At 36.0% G+C, this 18,018-nt stretch overlaps 1 protein-coding gene and 1 non-coding gene across 2 annotated transcripts in view; one reads left to right on the top strand and one right to left on the bottom strand.

The window, feature by feature from the left end:
- Positions 1-18,018, top strand: part of CHL1 (cell adhesion molecule L1 like) — a 211,344-nt gene that overhangs the window by 78,604 nt on the left and 114,722 nt on the right. The gene's annotated exons all lie outside the window — the stretch shown is intronic.
- On the bottom strand, positions 5,797-5,900 carry LOC118006120. The gene has a single exon (XR_004677954.1). It is a non-coding gene; the product is annotated as a U6 spliceosomal RNA (small nuclear RNA).

Genomic DNA, 18,018 nt, shown 5'->3' with positions numbered 1-18,018 from the left:
ATATTGAAAAAAAGCAAAATAAAGAACCAGGAGTTAGCCTCTAGTGCCCAGATTGTGAAACCAGAGTTAATGGTCTATATCTGTATACACACATAACATTAATACACTTAATTTGTCTGTTGGCAGAAGAACGTAGCTTTGAATCCCATGTAATTTCTGGTTGCCTACCACATTTATAGTCACATGTTCCTTTTATCCTTTTCAGGACTAACAATTGCTTGCATTTCAAGCTGTAATCACTGTACTTGTGATTTCTCTTACCTTATACCATGAAAATTATGCAAAAAAGCGGCATTCATAACTTGCATGTTGTTTTTATATTAGAAATTCAAAGAAAATAAATACCTTGTTTATGTGACTTTATTTCTAAATGCTAAATTTGCCTATTCTTCCTTTTCCCTATTTACTCATTTCCTTATATTATCTTTGAAGTGACATTTGGAATTGATATAGAAAAGGCAATTAACTCAGAAGTCAGTAAAGTAAGCCTGTGACACATTTATTTATTACATGATGCAAATGCTTTGCTTTGCTCTTTTAGCACCTATCTTTTCTATAACAAAGGGTTTTACAGTTACTGTTTCCAGATTTTACATTTTTGCATGTAACATAATTATAAGATTTAGTTACAGTGTGGGCATTTAGTGTTTTATTTTGCATGGTACAGCCACTTTGTGTGTGTGTGTGTGTGCGTGCGCGCGTGTGTGCAAAAAAGCATGGTTGCTCCAGTACTTCCTCAGCTCATGACTGAAACCCTTGTTCTAATTCAAGGAAGAAATAAAGAGCTCTTCAAAATTATAATAATGGATACTTCATTCATCTTCCCTGTGGAGATTAGTCCAGGAAGCAAATTAAAGTGACAAGAGTATCCAAAACAGAATTATTTTTGCTTAACTGCTACGTATTTGAGCCCCACCTTCTATAATTTTAACTTTCTCCACATTTTCTCGGGGGATGGTTTTTCTTATGGCCCTTAGGAGATCCCACTGAAATCACTTACGAGATGTCTCAGTTCCTCCCACAATCCCCACTGTGCTAAATGGCAACTACTCTGGAAGCTGTCATGTTTGGAAAATACCATGATACCACGAGTTAATTTCATACCTGTCATGAGATCTTTGCATGAGATCCCAGGGGGCCTTTCAGTGTGTCACAGCACTGCAAGCCATTCGTTAGTTCCTTTCAAAGCAATGACCCATGGCCAAGAGATCTTGTCGCAACACATGGCAACACCTGTCACCAGGTTTTGTGATTGGCATAAAATTAACCTGTTTTCCTCTTTGATTTGCTGCTTTTTTATAATATCCATAAAAAGGATGAGAAGAAATTGTATTTGGAAGCAATTTATTGTCACTTTCAAGAAGCATAATGGTAGATTTGGGATACCGGAGTTAATGAATAGACACACCATTTCCTTGCAGAGGTACACACACAGTTATTCAATCAAGGTAATATTCTATGAAGTTCTGAATGGCAGTCTGCAAATTTCAGACAGGAAACTGTTTCAGTATTTGAACTTCATCAAGGATTGGAACAAAGCAAGAAATGATGTTATTTTGAATCTTGTTGTGGAAGAAAAATCCAGGAAGCTTGGGTTTCAGATATGGGCTTGCCCTTGGTTTTCATGGTTTCAAGCAACTTGAGATTCCTCTGATTTCTCTCTATATTTCTCATGCCCAGATATTACTATTATTATGGAGGCATGCATAAAAATGAACCTATAGAATAACAATATTTAGAATTATGACAGATACCTGAAAAAATAGTTTAATGGTGTTTAGCCTTTAGATTCTTAATAATTTGTCAGTTACTTTTAAGAATAAGACAGAGAAGAAAATAGGCAACCACTTATCTGTGCCTTTCCACCTCAATGAAACAGTAAAACCCTTTTGATCAAATTATTTTTCTATGGAGAAAGTATCTGGTTCTGTGCATTACCATATTCTTTGATCTTATACATCTTTAACTTCTTAAAATGTATAGCTGTTGTCTTTCCCTCTTCTTAAGTGCTTCTTAGATTCTGGGAGTTTTAATATCCAAGTACAATAAAGAACAACGATGGATTTTAGTCATTTTCTTTTTTTCCTTTGTTTCTCTCTACCAGTTCTCAGGACTAAATGGCATTGTTCTCCAATCTGGACTGGTTGCTCTGTATTCTGGAATAATCCATTTTTCCTGGCATTTCTTAAATGGTCTTTATTATTCAGTGAATTCCCTTTGAAAGTATAAATATTAGTCCTCGTTTTATGGCCTTACACATTAATGGCTGCTCTTCTCAAAGGATGGTAGACTTGGGATGATTGAAAGTGCAGAGCAAAGAGCTCAGCTAAAACAATGGAATCAGGGGAAGATGGTACCAGAGACAAAAACAGAAGAGGACAGCAATTGTGAAATAATCTGAAGCAGGGATTGGGGATTTAAAGCCTGCTTAGACTTGATTAATAGATGCTGTAAAAATGAAATGCTGAGCCAAGGGGAAAAAATGCATTTGAAAAGTCCCTTGAAAATGTGTTAATGCACTTTACTTGGCAAGCATTTTTTTTCATACGAGTGCAAAACCATTGCATGAAAATATAGATTTTTTCCCCACATTGTCCAGTGGTTTTTTGTTGTTGTTGTTGTTAAGTGCTGATTATGGTTATGTTGGGATAAAATCAGGTTTCTACTAGAGAAAAAGAAAACAAAAAAGAAAAAAATATATACTGATACTGTATTGATCTTAAGGCATATCTTTGCTAAGTCAGGATCAAGATAAAATGTAAAAATAAAACACGTGTTTAAAAATGTTATTGGTAAACTAAAGGTATTTATTTTAAAGCCAGAAACAGCGATGGCAGTTTGTACCTAAAAGAGTGGGAGATTTTGCAGGGGATGTTCAAGAGACTGCGGTGTTGGCATGGCTTGTATCTAAACCATTTTCCAACAAAATATGTCAAGAAAGTTGAAAAGCATTCTTCTTAAAAAAAGAAAACAATTTGTGGCAAATCATCTTATTATTAAGAGCAAACTGAGAACCTGCGAAATTAATTTAGGTAAGCATTAAAATGCTGAAACATTTTTATTACTGTTAAAGCTGATTCGTAACTGCTTCTGGTATTTTGACTACATGTGAGCAGGATCTGACAAAGACGCCTGAATCCGTTTAAAGGCAAGCATTTAAGAATGAGCACTAGGGTAAAGACTGAGGAGTTTCCACTACTATAAACCATCACCTTGACTACAATCAAGTCAATCACTTTTTTTATATGAGGAGAGAGTGAAGGGTAAAGAGATGAACTAGAACTTCTGTTTGTTGGTTGGATGTTTAGTTCAATAAATAAGTTTAATGAATACTCTTGTACTTATGAGTACTAGAAAGGAAACCTTTCCTCCCGGGTTTTAAGAGTTAGCTGTTAGCAAGTGCCCTTGTTAACACACACACACACACAACACACACACACACAAATATAATTGGCTAGATAACTTTCCAATTAACAATATCACAATCTCTAACCCAGCTGGGTTGCTTTTGTGCCCTGCCCCCCTGAACACCTGATAATGTATAGAGATATTTTTGATTGTCATGACTTGGGGGATGGGGTACCACTGGCCTTTCCTGGATAGAGGTCAGTGCTCCCCGCAAAAATCCTACAAGGCACAGGAGATCCTCTCACAACAAAAATTTATTCAGTCTAAAATTTGAATAATGTTCATGGGGAGAAACTCTGCAACCCTTTCAACTAACTTAATCTCCCTAGTTTCTCAGTGTTTCAGAATTATTCCTTTTTTCACTTATATACCCCAAGAAATTGCCTAGGAGCTTGGGAAGGTACATGAATCAAGAGTGCAGTACAAAGGGACTCCTATATAAGTATTCAGTCTTATGCTAGCTTGTAGTTCCTTGCTTTCCTTCAGGACAATGCTTTGCCATTAGCATTTAATTTCAGTCGCCCACTTATGACCACCACCTCTTGTAAATTATGAGACTGGTACAGTTGTGATCAGGCTGGTTCTCCTGGACTACCATGGTCCGAAAACCCTCCCTTTTTTATTGTCCACCTCAAGTCTTGCTCATGCTGTTAGGTGTCTCTGAGTCTTGGCAACATCGTCTATTCAACTCATCACTGGAGTCCTGTGATGGTTAATTTTATGTGTCAACTGGTGTGGGCCACGGTGTCCAGATATTTTGTCAAGCATTATTCTATGTGTTTCTGTGAAGATATTTTTTGGATGAGATTAACTTTTAGATTACTGGACTTTGAGTAAAGCAAATCTCCTTCTATGATATGGGTGGGTCCCATCCAATCAGCTGAGGCCCTAAGAGAATAGTCTAACCTTCCCAGAGGAAGAAGAAATATTCCAAGCAGACGGCCTTTGGAATCAAATTGTCATTCTTCACTGATTCTCTAGGCTGCTAGGCTACCCTGCTGATTTTGGATTTAACAAGTCTCCACAATTGTGTGGGATGATCCCTTAAAAGAAACAAGAAACCACTTTCTCTCTCTTTCTCTCATTCTCTCTTGAGTGTGTGTGTGTGCGTGTTTATATACAGATAGATATAGATACACACACACACACACACACACACACACACCCTGTTGTTTCTGTGGAGAATTCTTACTAATAAAGGTCTGTTTCATCTTGGTGCAGTGGCCCTGTGGCTTTTATCTTCAGCAATTCCTGTGCTCTCCCATAGAAGTCCATGGAAACTTCTGGACCTTTCCAAGCCTTCCATTTCCTTCTTGATCTTCTGCATAGTTGTTCTATCCATTATTGAAAATGAGGTATTGGTCTTCAACTATTATTGTTGAATTGTCTACCTCTCCCTTCAATTTTGTCAGTTTTTATCTTGTATATTTGGGGGCTATGTTTTTAGGTAAATTTATGTTTGTAATTGTTGTATCTTCCCAACTGACTTTTTATCATTATAAAATGTCCCCTGTTGTCTCTAATAACATTTTTTTTTTCTTAAAGTCTATTTTGTCTAATGGTAGTATAGCCACCCAAGATCTGTTTTGGTTACTTTTTCCAAGGTGTACATATTTTTTTCCATCTTTTTACATTCATCCTATAAACAACTTTTAACCATAAGTTTTTCACTTCTAGGCAGCATCTAGTTGGATCATTTTATTTAAACTACTCTGGCAATCTCTCTTTTTATTAGAGTATTAAATCCATTTACATTTAATGAAATTATTGATATGATGGAATTGACATCTTTTATTTTGCTTTTTTCCCTATATGTCTACATTTTTGTTTTTCTGTTGCTGTCTTCTTTCATTTTAAATATTTTTCTAGTGTATATTTTATATCCCTTGTTTCTTTTTCTGTATTTAATTTTTTTTTTCTTAGTGGTTACCCTGAGGATTACAATTGGCATCTTACCTAAAACAATCTAGTTCATATAAATACTAACTTAATTGAATAGTGTATAGAAACTTTGTTCCAGTATATCCTTTACCTCCTCTGTCCTTTGGCTGTTATTGTCATACAAATTTCATCTTTATGCCATTGTTTTTTAATCATGTAGGAGAAGAAGACAGTTACAAGAAATACATATAATGTCTTTTATATTTTTGTTTACTAGTGTTCTTTATTTTTTGTGTTTGTAGATGTCAGGTGAATGTCTAGTTTCCTCTCATTTCAGGTTGAAGGATTTACTTTAATGTTTTTTGTAGGGCAGATATGCTAGCAACAAATTCCCTCGGTTTTTGCTTATCTGGGAATGTATTAATTTCTCCTTAATTTTAAAGGATAGTTTTGCTAGACATAGAATTCTCGGTTGACCGTTAGCACTTTGAGTATGTTATCCCACTGAAAAATATAGAAGACTTTATGGATTTGCATGTCATCCTTATATAGGGGCCATGGTATTCTCTACATCATTCCAATTTTAGTATATGTGCTAGTAAAGCAAGCACTTTGGACCCCTCCATACTACAATAGAAATGAGGAAGACTTGGAGGAAGCAACCTCTGTCCTTCTCTTAATATAAATCTTGCCTTTGCTACTTCTCACCTATTTCATGGAACATGCTGCATGCATAGAATGCAGCACCTCTTCTAGGAAACAAAAAATTTTTATTTTCCATCCAGTAATCTAAGTATAAGGCCCACTATTTGGACCTCTGATTGTTTTCTAACTGCCTCTGCTCGAAATCTTTCTTTGGATTTCAGTTTTCTTTTTCCTCACATACTACAGAACCATTCCTTCCACATAGTTAATACAGATCTCACCTGACACAATGATTTTCATTTATGGGAAGGAGACATATGCCTTTCATTTGAAGGAAGGCGTTATTATATTTATTTCATAGCACACTTATGTATGTATGTATGCATATATCCATCTATGAAGTATCCATTCATCTATCCTTCCATCTATCAGTCTAGCCAGCCAACCATCTATTAGTCAATCTGTTTGTAATATGTTTATAACATGTCTTTTTCCTCACAGAAATTCAGTATTAGCATGTGGTAGTTGTGTAATAAATATGTGTTAAATTAAATATGTATGAGGAGTAAAAAATAGTAGAAAGCATTGGCATTATAAAATGTTGGCCTGGATGATTCCTTTTCTTTAGGAGTCTATCCTGTGCAATGTTGGATCCTTAGCAGCAGCATCCCTGACCTCCCAGTGGATGCCTGTCTTACCTTCTCAGCTGTGACAACCACAAAACCTCTCCAGACATTGTGAAATGCCCTGTGGAGGGAAAATCCCTCCCTCCCTCATCCAGATGAGAATTACTGGTAGAAAAGCATTTTTTCCCCTTCTTTTATAATAATGTGCATATTCATGAAAATCACTGTTTAACAATGACTAATGATAGGGCTAATTATTTGATGAATTAATGTATTTACATCTCTGTTTTCCAGGTATTCACTCTCTCACTCATTGATTCATCTACTCATATCATTCAGTTAGCATTTATTGTATACCTATTATGTGCCAGATACTGTACTAGGAGTGGGGATACATTAGGGAAATATAAGTCCCTGTCCTTATGGGGCTTACCAACTTTGGAAATAACCAGAGGGGGTGGGGGAAGAACAAATAACTAAACAAAAGATATCACTGACAAGTGTTTTGTTGATAATCACGCACGAAGTTGTAAGGGAATGATGGGTTACACTGGATTAGTGGACTGGCAAGGACTCTGAGATGGCATTTCACGTGAGCACTGAGTAGTAAGAGGACATCAAAGCAAAGAAGTGAATGAATTATTTATTCATGTTGACTTATTTTTTACGGCACACAAACGTTGTCATGAGTGTAAAGAGATGAGCATTGTCTGGTATATTGATGTACTTATCTACCACCTGTATGTGAACAACACTGAAGTGTTTGTGTGGAAATCGTTAGGAATTGTTCCAAACTAATTGCGAAGTCCGGCAAATTTTTAACGAGAGTATATAATCCTACTAATATAATGCTGTTCACTGCTTTAAGGATACCATGAAAAGTGGACCATAAAAACCAAATGTGAGATATGCAGGCCTTTAAATATCCCATGTGTCAAGAACTAGGAGTTATTAAGAGAACACAACAAATATCATTTCTACCTTCATAACATATCACCGAGGAGATGGGCATGACCAGAGAAAGCTACTCAAAGGAAAATCCTGAACCTGATATATTTAAAAGAAAGAGGAGAAATGATGTTTATCTTAAAGAATGGCTCCACTCAGGGCACCTGGGTGGCTCAGTCAGTTAAGTGTCCAACTCTTGGTTTGGCTCAGATCATGATGTCATAGGTCTTGGGATCAAGCCCCACTTCAGGTTCCATGCTCAGCTCAGAGTATGGTTAAGATTCTCTCCCTCTGTCCCTCTCCCCGCCCCCACTCACACATGTACACACTTTCTCACTCTCTCTCAAATAAATTAAAAAAAAAAAAAAGTCTCCTCTCTCTAACTTCAGTAGATTCAAAGACATTACTCAGAACTTTCTAATTTTTCAATAAATTTGAATTGGATTGAGATACCCATTTTAAGGTGGGCATAACAATGGATAAGCTGATTTGTAATATGGATAATTATATGCATTTGTGGTAATGGGGGAAAAACCCTATAAACTTCTGAGTATGTAGATTCATTTATAATTTCATTGGTAGTAGATAATGAAATTAAATATAAAATATTGCAGGACCTATGCTGTCATTCTTTGACCAATCACAATAATATAGTTTGCTTTTTATGCTCACGAATGTTTTCTGTATAAACAGAAATCCTGAGTAAACCATTTGGCATATACTTGCATTTTATTTTATTTTATTTTTTTATGTTTTTTTAAATTATGTTATGTTAATCACCATACATTACATCATTCGTTTTTTTTTTTTTTTTTAAAGATTTTATTTATTTATTTGACAGAGACACAGCTAGAGAGGGAACACAGCAGGGGGAGTGGGAGAGGGAGAAGCAGGCTTCCCGCCGAGCAGAGAGCCTGATGTGGGGCTCGATCCCAGGACTCTGGGATCATAACCTGAGCCGAAGGCAGACACTTAACGACTGAGCCACCCAGGCACCCCACATCATTAGTTTTTGATGTAGTGTTCCATGATTCATTGTTTGCATATAACACCCAGTGCTCCATTCAGTACGTGCCCTCTCTAATACCCATCACCAGGCTAACCCATTCCCCCACTCTCCTCCCCTCTAGAACTGCACTTGCATTTTATTTTATTTTTTTTAAAGATTTTATTTATTTATATGACAGAGAGAGACAGCGAGAACAGGAACACAAGCAGGGGGAGTGGGAGAGGGAGAAGCAGGCTTCCCGCTGAGCAGGGAGCCCGATGTGGGACCCGATCCCAGGACCCTGGGATCATGACCTGAGCCGAAGGCTGACGCTTAACGACTGAGCCACCCAGGCGCCCTGCACTTGCATTTTAAAAGCAGATTTACCTACTGGAAGTAACAGGCTATTTACAAGCATGATTGAAATATTAATTAGAACAAGGGTTTCATTATCAGGTCTTCACCTTTATGCTAGATTCTGGAACAAGTCAAAACTGCAGCTGCAAGTCACACATCTTGATGAAAGGCAGAGTTCTATAAAAGGAAAGATGAATTACAAAATAAGGTAGTTCTCATTGGATGAAGACATCATTACAGCTGCATGACTTGGGCATTTCAGTGAACTTTGAAGAAGTCCCACCATTTTCTCTACAAATATCATTGGCCTTTAAAAAGTAGTGTCACCAGAGAAGCCAAAGTAGATTTTTATACTGCTATTAATTAACTGGAGTACAAAATTCAGTACAGTGAGATGAATACAGGGAGCCAGAGAATGTAATGATATCAATTATCTCCTTAATATTCCTTTCTAACATAGTTGAAAATCTCAAAGGTCCAACTGTACTCTGGGGTGCAAGCCTGACTCCTCCACAGCTATGTAATCTTGGACAGGTTATTTACACTCTACCTCAGTTTACCTCAGCTGTAAAATGTGGATAATAACCCTTGTCTTCTATGGTTGTTTTGAGGATTAAATGTAACATACATATAACAGAGCCATTGCTTGATAAATAATGGCTTTATTATTAGCAATGTTTATTTCCTCCAGTAGTAGCTTAAAAACCATTACAACAACAAAAACCCCAGGATTTTCCCTTGCTTCTGTGGTCACTGCTAATTATGAACAAATTGTGACTCTGCATTGATGTTTGAGGTAGGAAAGGAAAACAGTTATAGTGAGAGGGGAGCCCTGTTTCCAGTCTTGTGATGCTTTCATTAAGTTTTCCCCAGTATGATTGTCTCTGGTAGGTTTTTCCCCCCACGTTCATAACTGAACGTAATTAGAATAAACAACAACATTCATAGTGAAGATAATTTATAGAGTTCATCACCTCCTTTTTCATAATTCTGGTTCCAACTTAGATATTTCCATCTAAGGAAGGCCTTCCTGAGTCCCCTTTCTGAGATAGTCACACACGCCCGATGTTGGATTGTAGCACCCAGTTGGTCTTCCGCTTGGCACCTACCACAACCATCTTTTTTAATTTGTCTTTTCTTTTCCCCATCATTGAAGTGTAAATTTTAATGGGTCAGTGACAAAGTCTATCTTGTTCATCACTTTGGCTCTGGACACATATAGACACTCAGTGTATAGTAGATGTTGATGATCTTTCCCTTCAGACCATAATTCTCCCCTGGCAGATTTACTTTCATCTTGGATTGTCTTCTCATGTTCTCTTGTATATACTTGTGCAAGCTACTAAAGGCATATGTTGTGGTAGTAATTTGTTGCAATGGGAATGTTCTTCGGGAAAGATGAAAAAGCCATCTTTTGTGATCTTAAAATCAATCCTAAAATTTCATCTACAGAGACTGTAAGTGCCAATCTTTTATTTGATATAATTAACCCTTTAGATTACGTTTATAACACATGGAACTAACTGGATTTAATAAGAATCTTTATTGGTATCCTTTAGCTAGCTTTTTTTTTTTTTAACTTAGATTCTGACTGAATTATTTCCTCCTCAGTATACAGAACAAAACTAACTAAATTAAGGTGCCCAAGTCAATACATTTAATACAATTTAGTGTATTTTCCACCAGAAAGTTGGTTACTACTTCACTTTCCATTGGAGGGTGATGGTTTATCTAGTGTCTCCTTTCCCTGAGTCCAATCTTCATGTTAGATTCTTGGAAATTTGTAAACATGTAGAATTTACATACACAATTTATATACATACACACATACCCAGTTTATGTACACACATATGCAGCTTACAATACAGCCATAAGGTAATTAGCAATTGGTTACAGTTTGCTGCTAATGAGGTCAAGGGTACAGATTTACTGTTCCTTCGAGTCTATTTTTTGGCCCAGTTCCATTTCTACAGATTTTACCCTGACCCCTGGGCTGCTGTTTCACAAATGCTGTTTGTCACTGGAGGGGGCCATGTAGGGATGGGAGTGGTTCCCTGCCAGCCCCGCACCTCCACTGCTCAAGGCTCTCAGCATTTTCCTGACAAAGGGCATGTGTGTGGTTTGTTTTATCTTCCTGTTCTCTTCATGTCAGCCTTTGTCTGCAGGGATGGACATTAAAAGTTTTTAAATCAACAAGACCAGGAACCTCATCTTTATAGAGAGAAAACAGCTTATAGAGAGAAAACAACATAGTTTGAGACAAGCTTGACTGTGAAACTGAGGAGTATTTAATAATTATGTTTCCTATATTACATCCTTTTGAAAACCTTGAATCAATCTCTCTTCCATCAGAGAATAGATCAAATGACACAGTGAAGTGTGGTCTTGGGAAAATGGTGAATTAGAAGACTTGGATTCAAGAAAAAACAAACAAACAAAAAACACAGACAAATCATTCATAGATAAACAGACAGACATCATTTATTTTTGCTTTAATTTCTTGGTCTTCCTTAAGAAAACACTGTTGTTCATTTAAAAGGGAGTTGTGGAAGAAATGTATATATAATACCTTGGGGATTAAAAATGCACTTGCTGCAAAGTTTATTTCTTTTTTTTCCCTAAAGACGTGAAAACTCAGTATCCTATTTAATTCTGTAAATGTGGGGCGCCTGGGTGGCTCAGTTGGTTAAGCGACTGCCTTCGGCTCAGGTCATGATCCTGGAGTCCCTGGATCGAGTCCTGCATCGGGCTCCCTGCTCGGCAGGGAGTCTGCTTCTCCCTCTGACCCTCCCCCCTCTCATGTGCTTGCTCTCTCTCATTCTCTCTCTCTCAAATAAATAAATAAAATCTTTAAAAAAAATAATTCTGTAAATGTATGTATTAATAATGTTATTTAATCTTTGAATTTTTTTGCTTAGTCATCTTTTATGGATTAAGATAAATGGTTTTATTCTGAAACTCAGAAATATGAGAGATGTTATCAAATCTAACTAAAAACAAAAACATTTACAGCTGATTCTCATTATTCATGGTAGTTGTATTCTATAAAGTTGTCACAAATACTAAGTGAATGCTGAACCTTGGCTCCTAGGGGAATACAGGGTTAGGTTTCTGTTAGCTTCCGGTCACAACATTTAGTCGACTGATCAATCCATAACCTTGTTTTAAGTATGTTTTTGTTTAAATGACACCTTATTTAATGTATATTGTTTTATTCATGAATATTGGACTCAGGGCCAACAGCACTCTAACTCCTTCCTGAATGAAACTTACTACAACTGTTTTCCCCACAAGACATATCAGAGCCTTCTTGCACTTAAGAATACCAGGCAATGTTTCACCAATTCGCTTTTAAACAGCAAGCTATTTTAAATAGCAAAATCACCAATGAAAAGCATAAAAATGAGAAAAATGAAATAGACTGCTGAAAGGACACTCACATGCAGTATGAGAATTCAAAGAAGAAGGTAGACGATTGCCGTGTTTAACATCAGCTGAAACAGGTGTGTTAGGCAACTCAAATTTTCCCATGCTTTCTACATTCTAAGTACCAAATCAGCCCCCAAGGACTGATTTGGGGGGAGGGGAACAAGTTAACTTCAGCAGCTAGGTAAATTTATACATATGGCGTCTGCAAATAATGAGGACCATCTGTATAAGCGTTTTAGGTTAGAAAAGAGAAGACTAGTTGCTCTTAGTCACTTAATGAATCAATTAAACACCTTGGTTTAGTATATCCTTTCTTCTCTTGATTTCTTACTGGTTTATTTCAGTGTCAAATTCTAATTACTAATTAGTTATTCCTGACTAATACAATTTGGGAAGGAGCGAGGTTTTCCTCACTCTCTACTTCCAACCCCTGGCCTATACCTGGAATATAGTAGGCATTCAATTAAATCTTTTCAGGGATTGTATGCACCCCTTCCCTCATTTGTAAGAGGAATTTTGCGGAATCATTGTGAACATCAAATGCCATTAAGATGAGTACGGCTGTAAGCACACACAAAAATGTTAGCTATGATGATAGTTGTAATTATTTTTGATAATACAGTAATTCTCATTTGTATTAATTTATAAATGATATTGTATGGTTTCATGCATTAATACAGGACCTTTTGTAAAAGGGGGATTGCTTGTTTAAAACATGTTTGAAATATAATAATGAACAGGACAAAAGATTTGCTAACAAATGAAACAGTTAATTTTGTAGTTAACAAAGAAGAATGACTTTTAAATATTTTCATCCCCTGGAAATATAAAATGTAAACTTCTAGCAGTATCAGACACATCAGCCTACTTCTGTTTCCTAATTTTTATAGATATATTTAGCTGCATCTTTTCATTTTTGTGGTCAGTTGCAAAAGAAATTGAAGAAGTAAACTGTAGTTTTCCTCATGTTGATTTTGGTTTTGTTTTTTTATTCTTTGTTCTTCAGAGGGAATTAAACATCCAGCAGTGGGAAGAAGCCCTACTACCCTGGCCATACACGTGGTTTTCTTGTAATAGCGGTTTTAGGACCATCAGTATAAACCTACAATATAAATATTGTGGTTCATATAAGCAGTCATGTAAGAAAAAAATTCTGAAAATTGATAAATGCAATTACTAATATATAATTACTCTTCAAATAGGAGATTTTTAAAGGACACTTTTTTCTTCTTTCTGAAATATTGGCTGATCCATATTTGCACTGACTGCCTTGGAAGTGTTTGGTCTGTGCTTTTTCAAAATGATTGTCAGCAAGCATAATGAGCCTTGGATCCATCCGGGAGCTTTGCTAACGTATGTCTGCAGAAGGATTTTTAACATCCTGCTGACTGTGCTGGTCCTGTCGAGCCTCACAGCAGGAAAATTGTCTTTTGCAGCTCAGCTTATGAATATAACCTTTGCATGTTTGGAAATACTCCTTCTGAGGCAGGATTTATACTTACGCCTCGAATCCAAGTGCTTATTTTGATATCAGTGTTAAACAGGAGAAAGAGGACCTGACAGTGGTTCACATTGCACCTTTCATTATGTTAAAACTATCTGTTATCAGTATCTCATTCTCTGTTGCATTTACTACTTTGTATAAGCTCTGGAAATAATGGTGTTCCTTACAAATTCACATTCCAGAAATGCTGACTCTGTCTTTTAAGTACTGTAAACATATCTAAGTTGCAGACATACCATTTTCATTAAAAATGCTTTAAGTCAGGACCATAAAGGTTGTGTTGTTACCCCAAACAGGGTCACTCTTGCTTGAATGGGGGTCTAATCTTTTAGGCACCGAGGGGGCTATCTATGGTAAGTGCACGTATTTAATCACAAAGTTTTGCTTGCCTCTACCATAGACTTATTTAATTTGCTATTTTACTTATGGAAATCAAGAGTCAGTTTGTATAGGCATTTAGTATATGCTTTTAAAATAATTATTTTCTAAATATAAAAGTATTATATTAGAAACACTGTCTACAGCACCACAGTGGAAATTAGTTTTCCACTAGTAATTAGTAAGTTTGATTCCCCAGACCCCAAGAGGTAAATCTTGTTAGGGGGAAAAATTGATGTTCTTACCTAAATGAAGTACCAATGCTTTTTAATGATTATTATCAACCTGATTTATGGGCTTATGGTAAGACCAAATGTTTATTGATTGAGTTTGGATATAAATACATAGACACAGCACAGTGCTTTAGGTTAGTTTAGAAAATAAATATTATATTTACTTTAAGTAATGAACTATTATGCAATTATTAAGGTTTAGAAATGCTGAGGTAGAAACTATAAGAAAACTTGCTTAGCTGGGAAAGAAATAGATTAGTTTCTCAACCAGCTGGATACTTCCCTGTTTTTTCTGAAAAAATAAGCAAATGTAAAACCAAAACCAAAAACCAAAAAACAAAACAAAAAAAAAGCACCAACCAATAAATATGGAATATTTGTTCAGAAATCAAAGGTCAAGCAGAATATGTTCTAATGTTTGTTGAGATGCTGGTGAATGTCCTACATCTTTCATCCCTGTGCTCCTGTAAAGATTCCAAATGATGATTCTGGGACACTGACTTGAAGATGTCATTGAATACATTTGTGTGTGTTATATTGTGCTTCCTCATGCTATTATGTGGAAAGGCTATGAAAGATTTTTAACAATAAAGGTTAGAATCAAGCAGGTTATTTTTGAGTCTTTTTTTTTTTTTAAGATTTTATTTATTTATTTGACAGAGAGAGACACAGCGAGAGAGGGAACACAATCAGGGGGAGTGGGAGAGGGAGAAGCAGGCCTCCTGCGGAGCAGGAAGCCCGATGCGGGGCTCGATCCCAGGACCCTGGGGTCATGACCTGAGCCGAAGGCAGATGCTTAACGACTGAGCCACCCAGGCGCCCCTATTTTTAAATCTTAGCTAGAATATTAAATTAATCAGAACTCATATTACTCATGTAATATTGAATTGCATGTGCTTAGAAAAACAAACTAGGGTTACATTTTGAGTGGTATTTGAAAAACAGTCACCACATACAAAAGACAATTTATTGTTGAAAATGGCACATTTTCATTCTTTTTTATAGCTGGATAATATTCCGGCATGTGTGCACGTGTGTGTGTGTGTATGTGTGTGTGCATCACAATTTCTTTATCCATTTGTTCATTGATACATACTTGGGTTGTTTCTGTGTCTTGGCTATTGTAAATATTACTGCATGAACATGGGGGTGCATATATTCTTCTTTTTCTGAAAATGAAATTATTATATTAGCAAAAGTAGACCACGGTGAAAACTAATATAGTTAACATAATTAATAAGTTGGATTCCCCACATCCCAGGATGGAATGTATTTTTACCTTCAGAAGTGAAGTTAACCAGAATTCAGCTTTCAGACTACTCACTGTGAAAATGCAGGATAATATATGCCTAATTGGCATAAAATTACAGGTCATTAATTTATTCCTTTTTACTGATTTAATAAACATTTATGGAATGCTTGCTGTGTGCCAGACACTGTCATGCCATTCTAAGATATCTTAGATTACTTATTATTGTAATTATACTTACTAAAATGATAATTTATAGATGGAACTTTGGCTTTTTTTCTCCTTCCTTCTCTCTCCCTCCCTCCCTCCTTCCTTCTCTCTCCCTCCCTTTTTGTTTCCTTCCTCTTTCTTTTCTCTTTCTTTCTTTCTTTCTTTCTTTCTTTCTTTCTTTCTTTCTTCTTTCTTTCTTTCTTTTTCTTTCTTCCCTTTTCTTTTATGTTTACCATAAATATGATGCCATCAATTCATTTCTGTTTATAAGACACAATTTGCCTTCCAATCCCCATTCTACATCTAACGGAGTGTAGAGACAAAGCTGGACTTCACATATTTGGGGAGGAGCTATTAGAATAATAGGGAGCTAAAGGTCCATGCAGAATTACTTTCCCTACATAAACAATTACCATACCAAAAAGGTTAGGGTAGAAGTCAAAGAGCAAACAGCATTTAATTTGTGAGAGTTTCTAGTGCTCCAAAAGCACAGAAGGAGCAGCTGCTTAAACATTACTTGCCCTTTGACTAATGGGCAAAGGCACTGAATGGGACTTACATGGGTAAGACTTAAACAAAAGTAATACCACCACCACTACCACTACCACCAAAAAACATTAAAAAGTAGCTTGACATTATAATAAGAGATCATGGATGCAGAATTATCCATTGTTTTGTTCTTTGAAACTGTGGATGTGGAAAAATAATTTTCCCTCTACTCTTATAGGTTCTTGACTGTAGTAAAAGACAGATTAACGGGAGAAAAAACAAACATAAGTTTAATAACATGTGTACCTTCTGTATATATGGGAGATACTCAGGAAAACTGAGTAACTCTCCAAATGGTCCAAGCCATCACCTTAAAGACCATCTTTCCGCTAAAGCAAGAGAAGACGTTGGGGGAAAGGGGAGGCCTAATATGGAAGGTTACCAGGAAAAGCACAGTAAACAAAGGTCAGGTTTTTATATAGATTTAAATTGTTGCCTTCTTATTGATAAGAGCTTCTAGATTTAAAGTCATTTCCCCCTCTATTCCTGGGACAGCCTGGAAGACACCCTTACAAATGGAGGTTTCCCTTATAAATGTAAATGTCTTTTACAAAAGGATAACTCCAAGTTTCTCATGTGCCTGCTATTTCTTAAAGATAATAAGCCTAAAATAATCCTTTTGCTACTGAGGCATATTTTAGCTGGCAAATTCTACTTCTCTTCAAAAGTAACTCTTTTTTTTTTTTTTTTTCCTTCTGTTCTGAATCATCCACTTCTACCAGGGTCCCTAAATAAAAATGTAAAGGGAAATGTTAGGCCTATTCTAAAACAATGAAAAATAAATTATCTGCCATTGGGTATGCAATTTGAATTGGAAGTATTATAATGTCAATGAAGCACAATTTGCTAAGCAAATGAAAAAGGTTGATAAAGCAAAGCAATGACTTTGGCTTTTCTTTTGTACTTCCTTTACTATTAACTATTTACTACTTACCAAATGTCAGGCCACTTATCTAGTGAAAAAGTATGCTCTGTTCCACTGATCCCAGGCTTATGGTTTAAGAAATGATTGTAAGTGGGTTTATAAAATCATCACTAACTCTTAATTCTCTCTTATTTGATATGAGTTTGGAAGATAGAGCCATAGCATGTCTCCTTCCTGGGGGAGGGTGGGAATCAGAATCATAGCACAACTCTCCCCAAGGAAATACTCTTCTAATTTCATTTCAACGTTTCAACATTTCATCTTTTTTTTTTTTTTTTTTAAATCTTTGATATGGTAAGGAGTTTCACCTCTTGGGGTGAATGCTGCGTTTTATGTAGCATACTATTTAGAATAGTTTTTTGTTGTCTCAGCTGAAACTTCTGTTTCAACATCCCATTATGTGCTTAATTACTTAATTGATAAATACTTACTTGTTTTTTCTCCAAATTGGAAATTATTCCTGGCCTATCACTGGGCCTATCACTGGGTTAAGATCTGTTCTCAAATATATAGATTTTTGTATCTTTTATAGATACTGCAAGTGACAAAAACTTAACTCAAGCTGCTTAATACTAAATACAGAATTCATTACATCATATATGAAAACTATGTGAAAATATGGGTGAACCTTATTTGTTCCTTAGAGATACCTGGTACTAGGACTCAAATCTCATACCCATCTCTGCTT

The sequence above is a fragment of the Mirounga leonina genome, unplaced genomic scaffold (genome assembly GCF_011800145.1).
Source record: "Mirounga leonina isolate KUSES-001 unplaced genomic scaffold, KU_Mleo_1.0 Mir_94, whole genome shotgun sequence".
NCBI lineage: Eukaryota > Metazoa > Chordata > Mammalia > Carnivora > Phocidae > Mirounga > Mirounga leonina.
Note: the sequence above shows the minus strand (reverse complement) of the source record. Positions and strands in the feature narration are given on the sequence as shown.